The sequence below is a fragment of the Aotus nancymaae genome, unplaced genomic scaffold (assembly GCF_030222135.1).
Source record: "Aotus nancymaae isolate 86718 unplaced genomic scaffold, 86718_ANA_hifiasm-v0.15.2.pri h1tg000016l, whole genome shotgun sequence".
Classification (NCBI taxonomy): domain Eukaryota; kingdom Metazoa; phylum Chordata; class Mammalia; order Primates; family Aotidae; genus Aotus; species Aotus nancymaae.
In genome coordinates, this window is record NW_026988428.1 from 52,601,314 (window position 1) to 52,622,706 (window position 21,393).

General features: G+C 37.7%; 1 pseudogene; it reads right to left on the reverse strand.

Moving 5' to 3' along the window:
• LOC105711999 (uncharacterized) overlaps positions 1-21,393 on the reverse strand; it is a 185,065-nt pseudogene that overhangs the window by 157,213 nt on the left and 6,459 nt on the right.

Here is a 21,393-nt window from a genome sequence, read left to right on the forward strand (position 1 = left end):
ATCCACTGTTAATCTGATGAGCTTCCGTCTGCAGGTGACCTGACCATTCTCTCTGGCTGCCCTTAACATTTTTTCCTTCATTTTCTTCTTGGAGAATCTGATGATTATGTGTCTTGGGGTTGATCTCGTGGAGTGTCTTAGTGGTGTTCTCTTTCTTTCCTGAATTTGAATGTTGGCCTGTCTTGCTAAGTTGGGAAAGTTCTCCTTGATAATATCCTGAAGTGTTTTCCAACTTGGCTCCATTCTCCCTGTCACTTTAAGGTACACCAGTAAATCAAAGGTTTGTTCTTTTCATATAGTCTCATATTTCTTGGAGGCTTTGTTCATTCATTTTTATTCTTTCTTTTCTAATCTTGCCTGCATACCTTATTTCTGCAAGGTGGTCTTTAATCTCAGATATCCTTTGTCTGCTTGATCAATTCAGCTATTGATACTTGTGTATGCTTCACAAAGCTCTCTTGCTCTGCTTTTCAGCTAGATCAGGTCATTTATATTCCTCTCTGAACTGGTTATTCTAGTTAGAATTTTTTGTAACCTTTTATTAACGTTCTTAACTTTCTGACATTGGATTAGAACATGCTCCTTTAGCTCATAGGAGTTTTTTGTTACCCATCTTCTGAAGCCTACCTCTGTCAATTCATCAATTTTATTCTCCATCCAGATTTGTGTCCTCACTAGAGGTGTTGTGATTATTTTGAGGAGAAGAAATATTCTGGCTTTTGTAATTTTCACTGTTTTTTTCTAACTTTTGTGGATTTATCTACCTTTGATCTTTGAGGCTGTTGACCTTTGGATAGGGTTTTTGTGGGCGGGCCTTTTTTTGTAGATGTTGTCATTGTTTTTTAGTTTTTCTTCTAACAGGTTTTTTTTTTCAACAGGTCAGCTAAAGTTTGCTGGAGATCCACTGCAGACCCTGTTGGCCTGGGTATCACCAGTGGAGGCTGCTGAACAGAAAAGATTGCAGCCTGCTCCTTCCTCCAGAAGCTTTGTCCTTCAGGGGCACTGGCCTAATGCCAGCCAGAACTCTCCTTTATGCAGTGTCTGGTGATCCCTGTTGGTAGGTCTCTCCCAGTCAGAGGGCATGAATGTTAGAGACCCAGTTGAGGAGGCTGTCTGTTAGCAGACACTATGCTGGGAGAATCCCCCTTGTCAGGATAAGAGCCAGCAGGCAGCAGAGTAAGTCTGCTGAAGTTTCACCCACAGTTGTCCATTTCCCCAGATGCTCCCAGGGAGATGAGAGTTTTATCTATAAGCCCCCGGCTGGAGCTGCTGCATTTCTTGCAGAGATGCCCTGACCAGTGAGGAAGAAGCTAGAGAAGCAGTCTGCCCACAGCTGCTTTGACACACTATGGTAAATTCTGCCCAGTCCAAATCTCCAAGTTTGCTTAGCACTGTCAGAAAAAAAACTGCCTGCTAAAGCCACAGTAATGATGGTTGCCCCAACCCCAACCAGGCTTGATCATTCCAGGTTGTCTTTGGACTGCTGGGCTGGCAGTGAGAATTTCAAGCAAGTGGTTCTTAGCTTGCTGGTGGTTCTTGCTTAGTTTGCTTACAATTTCAAGCCTGTGGTTCTTAGAGGCTCCATGGGAGTGAGACCCTCTGAGTGAGACCACTTGGCTCCCGGCTTCAGCCCTCTTTTCAGGACAGTAAATGATTCTCCTGTCTTACTGGAGTTCCAGGTGCTGCTGGAGTACAAAAAAACTCCTGCAGCTCAGTGCCTGCCCAAACAGCCACCTAGTTTTGTGCTTGAATCCCAGGGCCCTGGTGGTGTAGGAATCACTGATCTGTGGATTGCAAAAATCCATGGGAAAAGTGTAGTATCAAGGGTGGGTAGCACAGTTCCTAACTGCTTCCTTGGTTGGGGGAGAGAGGTCCCCCAGCTCTGTAAACTTCCCAGTGAAGCAACACCCCACCCTGCTTCTGCTCACTCTCTGTAAGTTGCATCCACTGCCCAACCAGTCCCAATGAGATGAACTGTGTATCTCAGTGGGAAATGCAGAAATCACCTGCCTTCTGCATTGGTCTCACTGGGAGCTGCAGAGGAAGCTTTTTCTATGTGGCCATTTTGACCCCTCCACACTTTCATTCTTAATAATGTTTATTTGTGCTCCCTCTCTTTCTTTACTTGCCTTTCTAGATGATTTTTATTGTTATTATGTTTTACCTTTTCAAAAACATAGTGTTTTATTTTTTGTTACCACTATAGTACATAGTCTATTTATTAAATTTGGCTATTTATTATTTATTTTTTCTGAGACAGAGTCTCACTGTGTTTCCCAGGCTGGAGTGCAATGGTGTGATCTCAGCTCACTGCAACTTCTGCCTTCCAGGTTCAAGCAATTCTCTCTTCCTTAGTCTCCCAAGTAGCTGGGATTACAGGCATCCACCACCACACCTGGCTAATTTTTGTATTTTTTAGTACAGTTTCTTTATGTTGGCCAGGCTGGTCTTGAACTCCTGGCCTCAGGTGACTCACCCACCTTGGGTGCTGGGATTTCAGGTATGAGCCACCATGCCTGGCCTCTGCTTTTTATTTTTAAGATTTTATTTTATTATGAATCATTTCTGTAATATAGAAAAGACATTGGTTATTAGAGTTAAGTCATACTATAATCCAACATAACCTCATTTTAACTTAACTAATTTTATTTGCAAAGATCTTGTTTTCGAATAAGGTAATATGAAGTTTTGAATGAATAGGGATATTTTGAGAAACAGGACTCAACACAGTACAGGGTGTTTTATCTCATTAATTAGGTTAAACCAATGAACCTGGATTAGTCTCTTCACTCTGTATACACACGTTATTTTCTCTTTGGAAACAGATATCCCAGAAACCATTGCCCATTTATAGACTTAGAGCCTGTGCATTCAGCTTGTGAATTCAGCTCTGTTTACTCCTTTATGTTTCTGTTTAATTTCTGGAAAACCAGATGTCAAGGACAATGTCTATATTGTCTTTGAACTTAGATATGTCCCTGTGGAATTTTAAAAACATATTGTATCAATTATTCTTATTTGAGATAAAAAAAATCAATATGTAAATTATTGAATTATTTATCAGGTTGTTCTACTTTATTTGTACTTACTTTCTGCCCTTTATCTAATTATGAGTTCATTAATTAGACTAGCCAATGAAGTATTATTATCTCCATTTTAAAGGAAACCGAGCTCCTCCTTTTCCTTCAAATAAACATTATTTAAGAATTTCAATGCCCAGGTCATACATACACACTCATTAAATGAGACTTTCTGGGAATACTAAGAACTTTTCAAAGTCATTCATTTAAAAAAATTTCCTAGTCGATTCTAATTCACAGCTAACTTTAAGAATGAGTGCTGTTGAATACTAAATACTTACACAATGGTAGCTTAGTTTCCCATAGAAAAACCTGGATATTATGTTCTGAGCTTTTATTGAGGATCTTTTTTTGGGGGAAAGGGAGACAAAGTCTCTCTCTGTCACTCAGGCTGGAGTGCAGTGTCGAGATCTCCACTCACTGCAACCTCCACCTCCCAGGTTCAAGCAATTATCTGCCTTGGCCTCAAGTAGATGGGATTACTGGTGTCTGCTACCACACCAAGCTAATTATTGTATTTTTAGTAGAGATGAGGTTTCACCATCTTGGCCAGGCTGGTCTCAAACTTCTGAACTTGTGATCTGCCTGCCTTAGCCTCTCAAAGTTTTGGGATTACAGGCATGAGCCACCATGCCTGGCCAAGATTCTATTTTATTTATTAAGTGACATGAAATATATATGCCCCTGGATTTTCTCGAAAACCACTATGTGGATAAATGCTGCCTGCATCAGACATCATATGGTAATTTTTTAATTTTTTATAATTTGTTGCTTGGGAAACTAAAATTTTTAAAATTATTATTCTTCTCTCTATGAAATGTAGCATATTGTATTACCTAATGTGTTTTACTTTTTGCCTTAACTTCCAGCAAGCTCACAGATAAGCTAACTTTTGGTTATAGAACTGAGGGAAGGGCCAGGCGTGATGGTTCATGCCTGTAATCCCAACACTTTGGGAGGCTGAGGCAGGTGGATCACAAGGTCAAGAGATCGAGACCATCCTGGCCAACATGGTGAAATCCCATCTCTACTAAAAATACAAAAAAAAAAAAAAAAAAGAACTGAGGGAATGTGTTCTCTTACCAGGTCCACAGTGGGGCATAGTTTTAAGGGAAAGAACTTCCCAGCACCATGCCCCCTCCCATGCCTCTCCATCTGGGAGATTTAATGATTTCTGTTTAATTTTCACACATGTGGGAAGAATAAAAAAGTCAATCACTCCAGAGGAAGTTTAAGGGAACTCTTTTCATTGGCCAGGGGGCTTGGAGAAGGTGGGAATTCCTTCCAGGTTAAAAGTCCCCTTCTTCCACACCTCTTTGGATTCCATCCTTGAGTTCCCTTCCACACCCTTTGTGGAATACTTTTTCTCTCTCATCTTTCTCTTTCTCTGCCTAAATAAATCACTTTCTGCAAACACGTTTTGGGATCTACTATTTACTAGCATACCACGCCTGCGTGGTCCCCTATCCCATTCTTGGGAGAGCGAGAGACCAAAAGCCTAGAGCCAACCGGGAAGCCAGTTGAGCCCTCCCCTGCACCCCAAAAACCCGGCAACATTACTGGTGAGCCAGCCAGGAGTGGGGTACAGCCAGGAGAAGAAGACTTCAAACTGTAAGTAAATCCGGCCCCACTCTATACTGTCTCTTTAAGAACACTGGAACAGCAGTGCTGACAAGCCACAGGGGCTCAGCCTGTCTTTAAGCAGCACTGGCCAGCCAGAATTAAAGGCACAGTCTTTTCCTCCAAGCTCTCTCTCTCTCTCTGCTTTCCCTCTGTCTCTAGGCTGCTTCTCTGGGCAAAAACCTGCCGGAGGTGGGGCAGGCAGATGCTATCTGCAGTTGCTGGGTGTGCACTGGTGTGCTGTGGCTGTTGGGCTCACACAGGGGGGCGGTGGGTGAGCACTCCCCCCACCCCAGACCTTTCACTCCTTGCCGGCCAGGAACTGGGACCGGGGAGCAAAGAGGCCTGGCATAGCCCAGCAGGCCTCTCTGTCGTTCCCTAGTCAGAGACAGCAGCGAAGAAAAGGGGGCCCAAGTGCTTACATGGTTCCGGCATCATGGCAGAATGGAATGCTGCAAAGGATGGGGCAAGCCTTCCCCTCCCAGCACAAAGCAGTGTTTAAAAAGTCTCCTGAATGGGGGTAGTGGCGCAGTGGCCTGGCTTTTAAAATCACAGCAGCAAGCAGTTTTTTTTGTCTTGGCACGCCAGCTGAAATAAAGAAAACAGCTGCTGGCTATCAGCTCTGCCCGCTTTCCAGAGGCCATACTGCCTCAGGGTGCAGCATTCTCATTTAGATCAGGTTTAAGAAAGCTTTCCACCTGGCTTTAATGCAAGTGGCCTGTTAGCATGGTTGGTTAAGGCATAGGGCTGGCAGCTGTGAGGTTACTGGTTCAAATCCTCAGTGGAATCAGCCTTGAATTGGGGAAACTGGGGAAATTCAGAACCTGAAGGCTATGGGACTTTGTGTTTAGTGTATAATTTGTCTTGCTTAGTATTGGCTCTCTATGGCAGAGCTTTTCCATCTAGAAGATCATAGTTAAACTGATTCCACGACCCAAATAGTTAATGGCAGGACTCACAACCCTAAGGGCATTTTCCTACAATGGAAAATGGGTCAGGGAAGGACTGGGTCCTGTGGATAGTGTTCTGGCCTCGTCCTGTGGATATTGTTCTGGCCTCACTCATGTGGCCTGCCTTCTTTACACTGAGTGCTCTAATGGCTCCTCCCTAGAAGTTTACCCTTCTGGGGCAGTTTTATAATTTGGCCTGTGTAAAAGAATTGGGACCAATTTGACAAATCTTTGAAGAAGGAGCAGCTCATCTTCCTCTGCCAAACAGCATGGCCAAATTAACCCCTGCTAAGTGGAAAAACCTGGTCTATGGTATTATAGATTATACTATTCTTTAATTAGAACTGTATTATAAAAGCGAGAGTAAATGGTTTGAGGTCCCCTGTGTGCAACTTTTCTTTTCTCTAAGATACAAGCTTCAGTTCTGTCAGGACTGTACCCCATACCCTATTCAGCCCTCCTCAGAACTACTTCCATATGTGGGACTCCTTGTGGCAACTACCTCCACCAATGACAACCAGGTCTCCTCAGCTCCTGTACCCCAGCAGGAGCCAGGGAAGGACAAAACAGCCAGCGCATCTCAGGCTACCCAGATGACCCAACTCTGCCCCCTACAGGTAGTAAGAAAGAGAAGTTGGCCTGACCAAAATAACTCTCAAACTCTGATTATCCTTTTCATAGTGGGAAGAAAACCTGTCTTTTTCTAGGAAAATGTTGCTATTTTGTAAACCAGTGTTGTTTTGAACATAGAACTCAGGAATCAATCAAACACAGGACTAAAAATCTTCTAGAAACAATATTGTAAAGCTTGTTTAACAACTGACTGTCCTGGCTCTATTCTTTTCTGGCCTCCTTTATAACCATTCTGTAATTGTTGGCCTCTGGGCCTCTCATCTCTAACCACATTGTCACATTCATTTCTTCTAAAACCATAAGGTCACAAATAATCCTGCCACTGAAACCCAAATGTCCTTGGCTCATGAGTTCTATTGTGGACCTCAGGATCAACCTGCACCCCTAAAAGTCTCCCCTTTGGAGGAATCCTTAACTGTAGGGCCCCTTCTATGCTCCATTTCAGCGGGAAGTAAAGAGCAATCATGCCCATGTTCCAACAGAAGTTGAATTTTCCTGTTAAGAAGGGGGAATGAGGGAATGGGTTCTCTTTTGGGTCCACAAGGGGGCATAGTTTTAAGGGCAAGAAATCCCCAGCACCATGCCCCTCTCCCATGCCTCTTCATCCTGGAGAGTTAACAGTTTCTGTTTAATTTTCATGCATGTAGGAAGAATCAAAAAGATAGTCACTCCAGCAGAAGTTTAAGTGAACTCTTAATTGGTTAGGGGACTTGGAGAAGGTGGGAATTCCTCCCAGGTTAAAAGTCCCCTTCTTCCACACCCCTTTGGATTCCATACTTGGGTCCCCTTCCATACCCTTTGTGGAATCCTTTCTCTCTCTCATCTTTTTCTCTCTCCTTTTTCTCTTTCTCTGCCTAAATAAATCACTTTCTGCAAACACTTTTGGGGTCTGCTATTTACAAGTGTACCACACCTGTGTGGTCCCCTTTCCCATTCATGGGAGAGTGAGAAACCAAAAGCCTGGAGGCCACTGGGGAGCAAGCTGAGTTCTCCCCTGCACCACAAAATCTTGGCAACATTGCTATTTGGATTAGCATTTTTTTTAATGCTTTTGTTCATAGTTTGAATTTGCTGTTTGTTTCTTAATTATACCTATCTTCTTGAAATAATAAGTTTTCTAAAACAAACAGTACCAAATAAATCTGTATATTTATTGAGTCCCCAGACTAACATAAATATCTATGTATATGCTTATCTAAGATAATTCACTTCCCAAATTATATTATGTATTTTCAAGTAGTAGCATAGGAAGAATCAGACTAGTTACGTACAATTGGTGACAATGACAAATTGTCTCAACAGAGTATATCATATAATATTAGACTAAAATGCAGATACATCTATATAAAAGTAAAAGTAGTTTATATAGTATTTGAAATTTGTATATTTGCCTTTAGAGATTCCAGTCTTTTCTTTCTTGACCTCTTCATTTGTTTCTCTCTGTTGTCATTTTTAATGATGTCAGCATTATCCTTTATTCCTTTCTTTGGAAGTGTTTTTGGGAGTAAAAAAAAAAAAAAGGGAATGAAAGGAATCATATTAATTGCTGCAGAAATCAGAAAGCCAAACCACAATGAATCAACCCAAAGAATTTTTCCAGATCAAAAGGATTTAAGAGTCTGCTCATTTCAAAATGGTTACCTTTATGTTATGTCAATTCACCTAAGCTAAAAATATATGTAAGAGCAGAGGTTGAGGGATAGTCTACTACAGTTACTGACAAAAAAATAGTCATACTGAACACTTAATTATGTAGTCATGTATTTACTAACTGAATAAGGACCATATCTTATTTATCTTAGTACATATAAAGATTATCACAGTTACTTTCATGTATTATATACCCAAGTATTTATTGAGTAAAGAATACATATTATAACGATGTGTTTATTTATTGTAGGAGAGTACTTCCATAATTTTAAATATGACAAGGTATTTGAAAGGACAAAAAAAAAAACTGAAAAAGATTATTTCAAAATTAGTGTGTAAACCACAAATAAATTCTAAGAGCCCAACCAACTAAATAGATCTCTGCTATTAGCCAAGGGGATTTCAAATAAATGTAAAAAAATAATAATAATTATAAAAATAATAATTCAGGCCACGGTGGGGAGGGGATCAGACATGTCTCATAATATTCTCCTCCCTTTTGGAATTCAGGCATAACTGACCAGCATTAACTTTAAGAATCTTAAGACTAATCAGACTGAACCTTATAGCAATTAGATATCAAATTCTAAGCTGATTCTAGTATAGCATCACATGGCAGATAGACCCTGAAAGAAAAAATTAAAGTATTTTATTAAAAATATGTTTTTTGACAAATTTTTAAATGATCCTGCAAAGCTGTCTCTTGTAGGGAAAAATTTACATTCTCTATGGAATCCCCCTTATTTTCCAGGTGTTTTTCTTATTGTAAAGAGATTAGCTGAGAGACTTACCACTTTTTAAGGGGCTGAATAGAAAAGACATGCCATCTATTGCCTTAAGGGTGTCCACCTATGGGACTTCATCTACATAAGAAGAACCTTGGTCTCTATTAAAAGGAGTGTCTGGGCTAAGATAAGGGGTTGTAGAGACCCAGGTCTTTCAATGATAATTTAACTCTTTCAACAAATTGCCCATTAAAAACTGTTTGAATCTACTTGTGACCCATAAACTCCTCTGGTTCAAGTTGTCTTGCCTCTCCAAACTGACCCAATAGATACCTTGCATGTACAGATTGATGTCTTACATTTCCCTAAAATGTATAAAGGCTAAGTTGTAATACAACCATTTGGGTCATTATATAGTTTCCTTAGCATAGAAGGGTCAGAAGCCAGTAGATTGGTTCCTCAGGCTGCAGGACACTGGAAGAAGCATCACTATTGTGTGGGATTTTAAGGCACTATCTCTAGGTAAGAGTAAAGGGAGCAGAAAGACAAAGTACTATGTCAATAGAAAGGGAATAGAGTAATTCCAAATTTTAGCATATTTGCCTGCTTTCTCTACTCTAGAATATCATTTACAGAACACGAATCTCTTGAACTTTGTTTCTATCTCAATTTCCTATTTATATTCTCACATATACCAAATCATCAGCATAAATTCAGCTTCTGAAGATGTTTTCCTCTTTGGGATTAATTCTACAGTGGTTCTTGGATAGATGTCTTTGACTCATTTTTAAATAAGCATTTTAAGCAATAGAGAAGAAACTCTTAATAAATAGAATCAAATATAAGAGAAAAGACATTCTTTACTATTAGCCATTTCTATTCTTCTTATTCCCTTTTTTGACTTCTTCCAAAGTTCCTGAAGAGAGAACATATCTTTTAAAATTTATTTTACACATTTAACCAAACCAATATTTTATTCAAATCCCCTCAGCAGAAATTATTCAATTACAAGTTCACTGAACAGATGTCAATAAAATGAAGTAGACAATCTGATGAATCTTGTGTTCATCTTAAAATTCATGTTCTATCTTTCATAAATGAAAAACTGAGAACAAGTTGCATGAAACTGAAACTATAGATTCATATTCATGTCTGTATCAACAGAGGGGAAACATGTTTGGTAATGAGGACAATGTGGGCAATGTACAGATCATCACCTTCTGCTTCGCATACACAACATCCAAATCCAGTAACAATGTCTTTTGATCCTTTTCATTCTCATTCTCATTAATATCAAAATGTTGCTCCATGTAAGTGTACAATCTTTTTATAGTTAGTTTTCAATTATCCTCATGTGGATGGTTTACATTTAGATAATCAAATGTCAACCTTCTCTGATTTTTAAGTGATAATTTCCTGTAAATTATTGTGGGATAAGGAATAAAAAGTAAGAAAAATGAGACTTAATAAACTGTAATGAATAACATAAAGACTATGTTGTTTTATATAAAATAATAATACAACAAAACAAGTCTCCAACATTAGATTCTCTAAAGTTTTCTTATAACAGTATGACTCTGACTTTCTGAGAATCCCTAAAACAATTCCTCCATGAGTTTCACAAATGCCTACAAAAAGCATTTTCCCATTGTGATGAGAGGCCTTGAAAGAATCTCAGTCACATGACAGCATAATGTAATGACTTTTTCTCTTCTCATAAGAAGAAAAGAATTAATGGACTGTGACCATTTAACTTGGGCAAATTACTACAAGATCCACATATACTTTCTCAGAAAATAAATTACATCCTGCAAGAATGCAGAAAATATATCCAGCTATGTCTTTCTTTGTTAGAAATTCTGCTGGGTTGCTATGTTTCTATTAGATAAGAAAAAGCCAAAGAAAACATGCCCTTCTGAGTTCTGAAAGAGCTAAAGAGTGTTATACTCAGATGCCACCAGTAGTCCTAATTTCTGTGCTATGGGACATAATACTTAAGATCAAAACACCATCCCCTTAGAACAATTGCCCAGTGATGACCACAGAGCTTGGTTGTGAAATGTGGACAAAGGCTTCTGTTTCTGTACTCATGATCCCATGAGACATGACAGCCTCAAATAAACAGCACCTTTGGCAGATGGCAGAAAAATATATAACTTATAACTTAATATTACTTCAGATTGTTTTGAATAAAACAAAAAATAAAAGGACAGTAAAAACAGCCTAGAAACTTCTGATCTCTTCAAAAATGCTTCAAAAAAGATAAAATATCTTTTGTTCATTTAACTTATCCATTTAAAATACAGTAACCTTTGCAAAGTACATTCATTTCCAAAACCACCAACAAAATAGCAGTACATAAATTTTAAACAGAAAAGGATAAGCATAATTCCATGAAGATAAAGAGAATAACAAGAGATTTGACAAGAAAAAAATGACAGAGTTCAACAAGATTTTGAAAATGGAAAAGTAGATAAGTGAGTGGTCCCTGAATCAGAAGATAAAAGAAACTGTAAGTGCCTGCAAGAGAACAACCAAATACATGCCACAGATGCTGGAAAATTCAGGCAAAATAATTACAAATGCAAAAGTGTTCATGGTTCAAAAAACAGAAGAGTTTAAATATATTAGTTTAATGTGTATTTGAGGAATAACTAGACTCCCAGAGATATCCTCTGCCACTATAAATGAAACTGTTCTTTGAATATAGAGTCCAGACAAGCACACTGGGGATAGAGAGACCGTAATAAAAATTGGGGGTATTAAATAAAAAAAAACAATTACATAGTAAAAAGGAAGATGTCCACTTTCACCTGGCTGGTAGCCAAGCTTCTACCTCGCAAGGAACAGTTGGGAGAATTCTTGTGTAGGATAACTAACAGGTTATGTGCAAATCTGAGCCATCTGTAAAACAACTGGTCCATGTGCAATAAGTCTGCAAAGAAGTCCTCCCTTTGCCAAGTCCTACACATGTATACAGAACTTTCAGTTCACTTGTTGTTTTTGTTCCTTCTGAAATATGAATAGGAAGCAAAGGACCACCAATTATATGAGAGAATTCTGTAACAGTAAAGACAGTCATGAACAAATAAAAAGTGATACATGTGAAAGAGCCAACGACCAAGAATCCAGATGCATAAAAACTTACATGGGAAAATCATTGAATTATTGAAAGAATAAAAGATGTTTCTTAAAAGGAGGCATTCAAAAAACAAGAGTCCTTGAAAAGTAAAAATGTGATATCATAAACAAGAAAGCCATTCAAAATTTGGAAGATAAAATTCAATCTTCCAGAATGTAACAAGAAGGCAAGAAGATATAAAATTAGAACAAAAGATGAGAAAACCAAAAGCTTAATCCAAGATGTTAGATATTCAAGTAGTAGAAGTTCTAAAATAGTCAGAAAATAGTGACATGAGTGGAGGTTTGAAGGAGATATCATCAAAGAAAAAGATGCAAGTATCTTTTCCAAATAATCAGATTGAAGGCACCAAGCACAATGGAGAAGAAGGATTTATACTGACAATTATCACGAATTTTGAACTCTGCAGCTTATAAGAACATTGTAATAGTTTCCAGATAAAGGAAACTGCTCACGGGAATTAGAATGGCATAGGATTCTCAATAATAAAAATGGATTCAAGAAAACATTTGAAAAATGTCTTCAAAATCTCTGGGGAAAATATTTCAACCTAGAATTTTATTCTGCCCAAATTATCAATCAACTGTAAGAGTAGAATGTAAATATTATCAGATGTACAAAGTTGTACAGTTTTTACTGCCGTGGTAAACTTTCTCAGAGAGCTATTATCGTCCCATGAAAAGAAGTGACAGTAAAAAGGAAAGCAGATGTGACACCCAGGAAATGAGTAACTGGATGTTAGAAAGAGGTAAAAAGCAAATGCCCAAAGATGATAATGAGGAAAAATTCCAAGGAAATAGCCATGCAGCAGGCATAGAGAGATCCCACTTAGTATTGCAGATGAATAATTCAAGGTAATATGAAAGGAATCTCCAACACGAAATGATATGCTCTGATATAGATAAGTATATTATCAGGTAACTTGCCCTAATAGTGGAGAATTTGGTGATAAATTAGTGAGTGATACAAAGAAAGCAAATTAAATGAAAAATGGGTAATTATTAAATGCAGGGAAAGTAAAAGTTATATAAGAATGTAAGGAAAGAATGATAAGAGCATGGTTCAGTGGTGAAAAATATTTACATAGTCATCCCAATGTAAATGATGAATATGATTTCATACTAGGAATTCAATGTCTATTATATAACAGTAAAGTATAGTGATACTTGACTGATGTTGTGGGTTCAGCCCCAGAGCACCAAAATGAAGCTAATATCATACTAAAGTGACTTATATAATTTTTTTGGGTTTTGTAGTCCATATAAAAGTTATTTGCACTATATAGTAATCTATTAAGTGTGCAATAGCATTATGTCTAAATCTCTACAGCTCTACATTAGCACTTGCACCAGGAACTTCTATGTTATGGAGGCAGCTTATTTCCTTAAGCCTCATGAATCAACCTTTACTAATTTTATACTTTTCTTCTGCAGCTTTCTCACCTCTCTTAGCTCTCATAGTATCAAAAAGAGTTAGGGTCTTGTCATGGATTATGGTTTGGCTTAAGGGAATGTTGTGGCTAATTTGATCTATCTACTAATGTGGCTACTCAGATTTTCTCCAATTAGCAATAAGGCTGTTTCACTTTTTTACTATTCTTGTGTTCACTGAAATAGTACTTTAAATTTTCTTCATGTACTTTTTCTTTGCATTCACAATTTTACTACTGTTTGGTGCAAGTGGCCTAGCTTTTGGCTTATCTTAGCTTTTGATGTACCTTCCTTACTAAACTTAATCATTTCTAGCTTTTGGCTTAAAGTGAGAGACATGCCACTCATTTCTTCACTCGAACACTTAGAGACCATTGTAAGGTTATTAACTGGCTTGATTTCAATACTGTTGTGTCTTAGGCAATAGGGAGAGAGATGGGTCAATGCCTGGTCAATGAAGCACTCAGAACACACAAAACTTTATTAGATTATCCATTTTATATGGGCATGGCTAGTGGCACCTCAAAACAATAACAATAGTAACATAAAAGATCACTAATCAGATCACCATAACAGATATAATAATTATTTAAAAATTGAAATATTATGAGAATTACCAAAATGTGACACAGACATAGAGTGCACACATGCTATTGAAATGCAAAAATGATGCTCATGGACTAGCTTGATGCAGGATTGCAAGAAATACTCAATTTTTTTTTTTAAAAAGCAATATCTGCAAAACACAATAAGGCAATAATATGCAATAAAGCAAGGCATGCCAGGATTAAAAGAATAAACTTTACTTAGAAATATGAGGCAATTAGAAGAAAAAGTCAAAAGACTTGTAAGTCATTGCCTCTGGAAAGCAGTAATAAGGAACAAGTGAGAGCTCTTTTTCAATATGATCCTTTTAAAATGATTTAGTTTTTACAACTTTGTACATGAATTGCTTTGGTAAAAATTAAAATAAAAATCAACTTTCAGTCTGGTTTGTCTGTATGTGTCCTACAATTAAGCAGAATCTCATTGTCATTAGAAACATCTAAATAGTACCAAGAGGAGAATAATCCCAAATTTTGGCTAGTCCATAATACCATGAAAAACTTGTCCTAAATCCCTGTTGCATAAGTTGACAAAATGTTACTATATAAGGACATGAGTAAGCCAAAAGCACTAAACATGCTAATGAAATACAATTTGCATTTTCTTATTCCTATTACAGTAGAAATTAGGCATTGAATGAACATACCTCAACATAGCAAAGTCCATATATGAAAACCCATAACTAAAAATATACAATATAGGGAAAATAAGAATGCCTTTCCTCTAAGAACTGGAACAAGATTAGAATTCCCAATTTTAACTCTCTTCTTTAACATGGTACTGAAGTCCTAGTTAGAGCAGTCAGACAGAAGAAATAAATAAAAGACATCCCAATAATAAAAAAAGAGAAGTTAAATTCTCCATTTTTGCAGATAACATGATTATATATATATATATGTATGTTACTTTAAAGATGCCATCAAAAACTTTTAAAATTGCTCAATGAATTTAGTAAATATGCAAAGTACAGAATAACTGTAAGAAATCAGTGGCATTTGAATACATCAGTAAAAAACTACCTGGGAGATAAATTAGTAAAGCTACTTCATTTACAATAAGTCCAAAAAATCTACGATTAAATTTAAACAGGGAGGTGAAAGACATTTACAAGGGAAAATACAAAAATCAATTGAAGAAGACACAATAAAATAGATGTCTCATAGTCATGTATTGGCAGGATTTATATTATTAAAATGAACATACTATCCAAAGCTATCTACAGAGAAATGCAATCCCTAAAAATACCAATACTATTTCTCATAAAAATAGGAAAAATTTCTAAAATTCCTATGGAACTATGAAAGACCTGGAATAGGCAAAGCAATCCTGAACAAAAAGAACAAAGCTGGAGGCATCACACTACTTGACTTCAAAATATACTGCAAAGCCATCATAACTAAAACAGCATTATAGTGGCATAAAATGGACACACAGGTGAAACAAAATAGAGAACCCAGAAATAAATCCACATATTTACAGTCAAGTGATTTTTGAAAAAGATGTCAGAAACATACATTGTGGAAAGTACACTCTTTTTAATAAGTGGTACTTGGAAAACTGAATATCCATATGCTGAAGAGTAAAACTATATCCTTATCTCTCACTATATTACAAAACTATTCAAAATTTGTTAAAGACTTAAGGCTGAAAACTATAAAACAACTAGAAGAAAAGAGAGGAAATCCATCAGAACATTTGTATAATCAATGATCTTATAGCTAGGACTTTAAAAGCACAGCAAAAATTATAAAACCGACAAATTTACTACATTAAACTGAAAAGATTCTCTACAGAAAGGAAATAACCAACATTAAATAGGGACAAATGGCATGAATAGACATTTCTCAAAAGTAGTCATACAAATGGCCAACAGGTAAATAAAAAAATGCCCACAATAATCAAGAAAATACAAATCAAAAGCACAATGTAATATCATCTAACTTCAACTAGAATAGCTATTATCAAAAGATACTTAAAAAATGTTGGTGTGGACAAAGGGAAAAGGTAACTTTTATGTACTGTTTGATGGGAATGTAAATTAGTACAACCATTATAGAAGAAAATAAATCAAGAACTACCATAAGATTCTGCAATGTCACTAATCAGTATTTATAATAAGGAAAGGTATTATCAAAGGTATACCTGCACTACTGTGTTTATTGCAGCACTAGTCACAATAGCAAAGGTATGGAATAAATGTGTCCACCAATAGATGAGTGGATTAAAATACACACACACAGACACACACACACAGACACACACTAGAATGTTATTCAGCCATAGGAAAGGTAAAGTTTTATCATTTGCAACAACATGGTTGGAACTGGAAGTCATTATGGTCAGTGAAATAAGCCAGGTGCAGAAAGACAAGTTTCATTTGTTCTCACTCATATATGGGGGCTAGAAGAGTTGATCTCATGGAGGTAGAGAGTAGACTAATGGTTAATAAAAGCTTGGAAAATTTCAGGGCAGGGGATAAAGAGAGGTTGGTTGAAGGGTTCACACAGTTCTAACACAGTAAGTGACTATGGTTGATGATAATTTATTTTATTTATATTTCAAATTAGCTAGTAATGAAGATTTGAAATATTCCAATAGAAAAAAATGCTAAATGATTCAGGTGATAAATATCCTAAATACCCTGATTTAAGCATTATATATTGTATATATGGATTAAAATATCACTTGTACCCCATGAAAATGTATAATTATTACATATCAATAAAAACATATACACCACAGTAAAAAAAATACTTAGTTTGCCTCTACAAATTGTATAATGGAAGGTAATAAATTTTTGTAAAACCTGTAAGTTTTACAAAAGTGGCTCTTTATAGAAAGGTTTTATTAAAGTGTGATTTTTCTATTAATTAAATTTTACAACTGAGGTTACTTAGGTGGATCTCCACACAAGACCCTTTAATAGATTGCATTTTCTAGCATTCAGCCTCTGATATGACTTAATCTTGCATTACACAATGCTTTAGACCAGGGCTGGCTTGGATTAGATTCATATTTTAAAATTCGGCCATTGATTATTTTGTACCTAAGAAAAACGCAATTGAAACACACACCATGCCTCATAAACAAAACCCAAAGAAGTGAAAGATACAAATTCCAAGACAGAAGGGTGTTCAGGAGACTAATAAGCACCTGTGTTCTTCCTTATTCAGAAACATATATTTAAAACACAAGCTCACATCTTACCAGAATCCTGGCTCTTTTGAAGGTGTATAGTTTACAGCAATTCTGCTTGTGATGAGTGTTTATTATTTTGCATTTTGAAATATGTGTTTTCAAGTAAATTCTTTGACATTCTAAATCAGGGCCTGGCTTGCCTGGGAATTGACAAGTTGCCATATCTATACTTGGACATCACATACCTTCCCGCCCATTTCATCATACTCAAAGAATTCGGTTGCTTTCATGACAGGCTCCTTGATTCTTTGTGAAGAAAAGTCAGAAACCTCATCTGTCAGCTTAAGGGTAAAAATTTTTTACCGGAATGGTTTCCAGCCTCGCTCTCTGTGCACTCCGGTTGAGCAGACAGTAAAAATGGTTGTCTCCTTTTTCCTTTCCAAATTCAAGATTAGTAAAAGGAAAAGTTTTGTGTGTGACTAGGATTAACATAATGACTCTGGTGTATTTTTGGTACTTTGTGGTATGAATATTTATATTGTTTGATCCTTTTTTTCTGAGAAACAAACTTTCTGGTTGTTGTTTTTCTTTGTCTTTGTTTTTTTGTGTCATTCTGTCATAAAAAGGGCTACCGTATAGTAGAACATGGATCTAGAACCATTATAAGCCCACTGTTTAAGCCAGCCCTGTGGACCAGTCAGTTTTGCAGTTCTGACTAGACCAGCATCTGTTAAGACAACATTTGCTATGAGTTTATGAAATTAACACTGGATGAAGTTCCCTTCTCATCTTGTTTTATGTCTTTGAAAACTTGACATGTGACAAAGTAGGAGTACCCTAAGTCTTAGCCAGCTGGAGGGCATGCATTTTTGGGGTCACATAAAGTAACTATCCTAAAAAGATTGGGATTCTGAGACATGTATGATTTTAAGAAGTACACTTTTCATTCTGAACATGTCAACCTGTTAGGAGAGCTTTGTCTTAAAAATTTCAGTCCCAAAGGAGATTTTGCTATCTTAAGTCTATTTCTGAAAGTGAATTTTTAGGGATTACAAGGATGGCTTCTTCGATATGCTTTTTGAGAGAGAAGGAAGAAAGAAACTAGCTAAGCAAATAGAGCAAAGTCCTCCACAGAACTTCTTTTCTAACAAAAGAGCAGCCTGGGCTGGGCACAGTGGCTCATGTCTATAATCCCAGCACTTTGGGAGGCTGAGGTGGGTGGATCACCTGAGGTCAGGAGTTCGAGACCAGCCCGGATAACATGGTGAAATGCTGTTTCCACTAAAAATACCAAAAATTAGCTGGGCATGATTGTGCCTGCCTATAATCTCAGTTACTATCAAGGCTGAGGCAGGAGAATCACTTGAATCTGGGAGGCGGAAGTTGCAGTGAGCTGAGATCACACCATTGAACTCCAGCTTGGGCAACAAGAGCAAAACTCTGTCTCAAAAAAAAAAAAAGAAGAAGAAGAAGAAAAGATAAAACAGCCTGAGAGATCAAGCTGTAAGCCAGCACAAAACAGTGCTTTCTGTGTAATCAGCAATTTTCACATACATACAGTGGGCCCCAGTAAATACATTCATTTTCTTTTTTGGATATATTCAGATAAGGAAGCTTGCACATGGGGTCTTGCTTGGAACATGCCTTTAGCAGAACAGAGGAGTTACAGTGGGCCCAGCACACACACAATGGAGATCGCACCCTCTAACACACGCGCAGTAGGAGAAATCAAACAACATGGAGTAACTTAGGCTAAGAGCCTACACGTGCACTGGAAGGATGAGATGGGGGCTGTCAGGAATTCTTGCCTTATGCAAATAACACACCTTGTTCTAACCGGTTATTTCTGTCTTATTAGATGAAGCACCGCCTCCACTACCTCCACCACCTCATTTATAAAAGCCTTTGTATTCAACTGTAAAGTGACAACACTTTTTGGGCACTCCTCACTGCTGCAGAGAGCTTTTTCTCTTTCTCTTGCTTATTAAACTTTTGCTCAAATCTGACCCTTGGTGTGTCCACATTCTTTGATTTCCTTGGTCATGAGAAAAAACCTCTGAGTGATATCTCAGGCAAATGAGGCAATTTCATTTTTAGGAAAGCCTCTTGATTGAATGGCAAAAACATATTGAAACCCTGTAAAAGTATCATCTAGATTTGTAATGAAAAAACTTATTGGATTGAGTTTCTATTGCAGTTGAGAACACTGTTGAAAATTCTACTTATCAATGGGTAAGAGACAGATCCTATAAATTAGACTAAAATTCTTAATTATGAAAAGGAAGCATTTTAGAGATTTCCTATCCCAAAAACTTTATATGAAGATCAAATTATTTTAAAAAGAGATATCATACTACTATGGCTAGCCTTAAAAATTACCTTGACTAAAGTGAAGAGCAGACATCTTTATAAAACAAAATTAAAATTCTTTATATATTCAAAGTGTTTACTTTGGATTTCATGCAGGATTAACAATAGAGCCCGCTCCATTTTTAGTCTGGTAGTTAAAATTCATGCTGAAACTTGGGATTACTTCTGGATCAGGGGATGAATCTCTTTTGGTTTGCTATGTGATTGTGAATGCTGTCATTTATTGATTATTTTTCCTTCAATGGAAAACTGTTGACTTTCTGCCTTCATTTCTCTTTGGAGGATATGGGACTTCTGGGCCTCTGTGTACATGACTGAGAATCTGAGACCCTAGAGAATATGGCTGACCAGGAATGTGAGTTGTACTCCATTTCTGGCATACAGAACTTTCCTTTCTTTGAGCTGTCTTTGGTGTGGTTCTTGATTTTGTGCAAAAGCCAGAAGTATCAGCTGTTTATACCAGCTAAATTCTGATAATAAGAGATTTATAACAATTTTTTTGAAAGAGATTTAGGATTAAAAGTTAGCTTAATTAAAAGCTGACATTCAAGCTAAATTTATATTTTAAAAGACCTTTCAGCTTTTTCTCTTTGGATCTCATTTTTCAAAAATTTTTCAGTGGACTAAAACCTTTTAAAAAACTACTTTGCACATCTGTTATCTTCCTTTCTTAAAAATTGTTCTCCTATATACTTTTACTTCACCCTACTCCTCCTTCCTCTTTGCCATCTTCCATACCACATGAAAAGATCTAGAAAAGGCTTCTAATTACTCAGACCCATTAAGGAACACAGAAAAAGCTGCCATTCACTCCTTATTTGGGGTTTTCTGCTTTCCTAGTGGAGTTTCAAGAGTCCTCGGCAAGAGGGGAACATCACACACTAGGATCCGTTGGGAGGTGGGGGGCTAGTGAAGGAATAGCAGGGGGTGGGGAGATTGGGGAGGGGTAACATTAGGAGAGACACCTAATGTAGGTGAAGGGGGGATGGGGGCAGCAAACCACCATGGCATGTGTATACCTATGTAACAATCCTGTAAGATCTGCACATGTACCCCAGAACTTAAAGTAACATTTAAAAAATTAAAAAAAAAAAGAGTCCTGGGCAGACTCTTTTTATTTGTAAAGCTCTGATTTTTTTTTTTCTTTTACATTGTGTTACCTCATCTCTGACTATTGAGGGTACCAGAAATCACTTTTTATTGTGAGAAAACTGGACCTTGTTGTGTAATGACTGAGTATGTGACACAGTTTTAGAGGTGGCCCAGGGTATTTGCTTACAGTAAATTGTTATTACTACAGAAAGTTACTCATTTCTTTGCATGTTTAGACAAGAATACCATGGTTTTAGGCATCTAAAGATGATGGAAACTCTCACCACTGAGGGATAAGACTTTCATGAGACACAGGCTAGTCACTGAGCAAACTGATTGGCATTATGTGCTCACCAGACTTTTAAAAATGTCTCTGTGATGAGAGATCCAAGATGGCCGCTTAGGAGGAACTCGGGAATGCAGCTCCGAGAGAAAGCACAGAGGGTGAGTGGACGCCGTATTTCCAGACTGATTTTTACTGCCCACAGACCAGGAGATTCACACGCAGAGAAGCCACACGGGTCGCCAGCGCCGCTGGTGCCGCTGGCTTGAACGGCACAGCCGCTGGGCCGGCACCCTGAGGCAACGACTCACTGTACAAAGTGAGAGAGTCTGAGTCCCCTATAAGCCAGCAAGGGGAGCTGAAACGGGGAGCCAGGCCAGCGCCACGAATCTCAGAGCCGCGGCTTTAGCCAACGCAGCGGCTCCGGAGGCAGATCAGATGAGACGGTGTCCCCTCTTACCCAGCAAGAAGACCTGAAACACAACTGAAACCGGGACGGTCCAGCTCTGTGGAGGAGGGGCGTTCTCCATAGGCACCCTGCTGTTCCCAGGGCAATCTACTAAGGCAATCCGCCACTACAGAGACTCCGTCACTACAGGGGCGGGCCAACATAGCGGAAGCAGTTCTAACTACACCCAGAAGTTCACACGGAAGCTGGGTGGAGCCCACAGCAG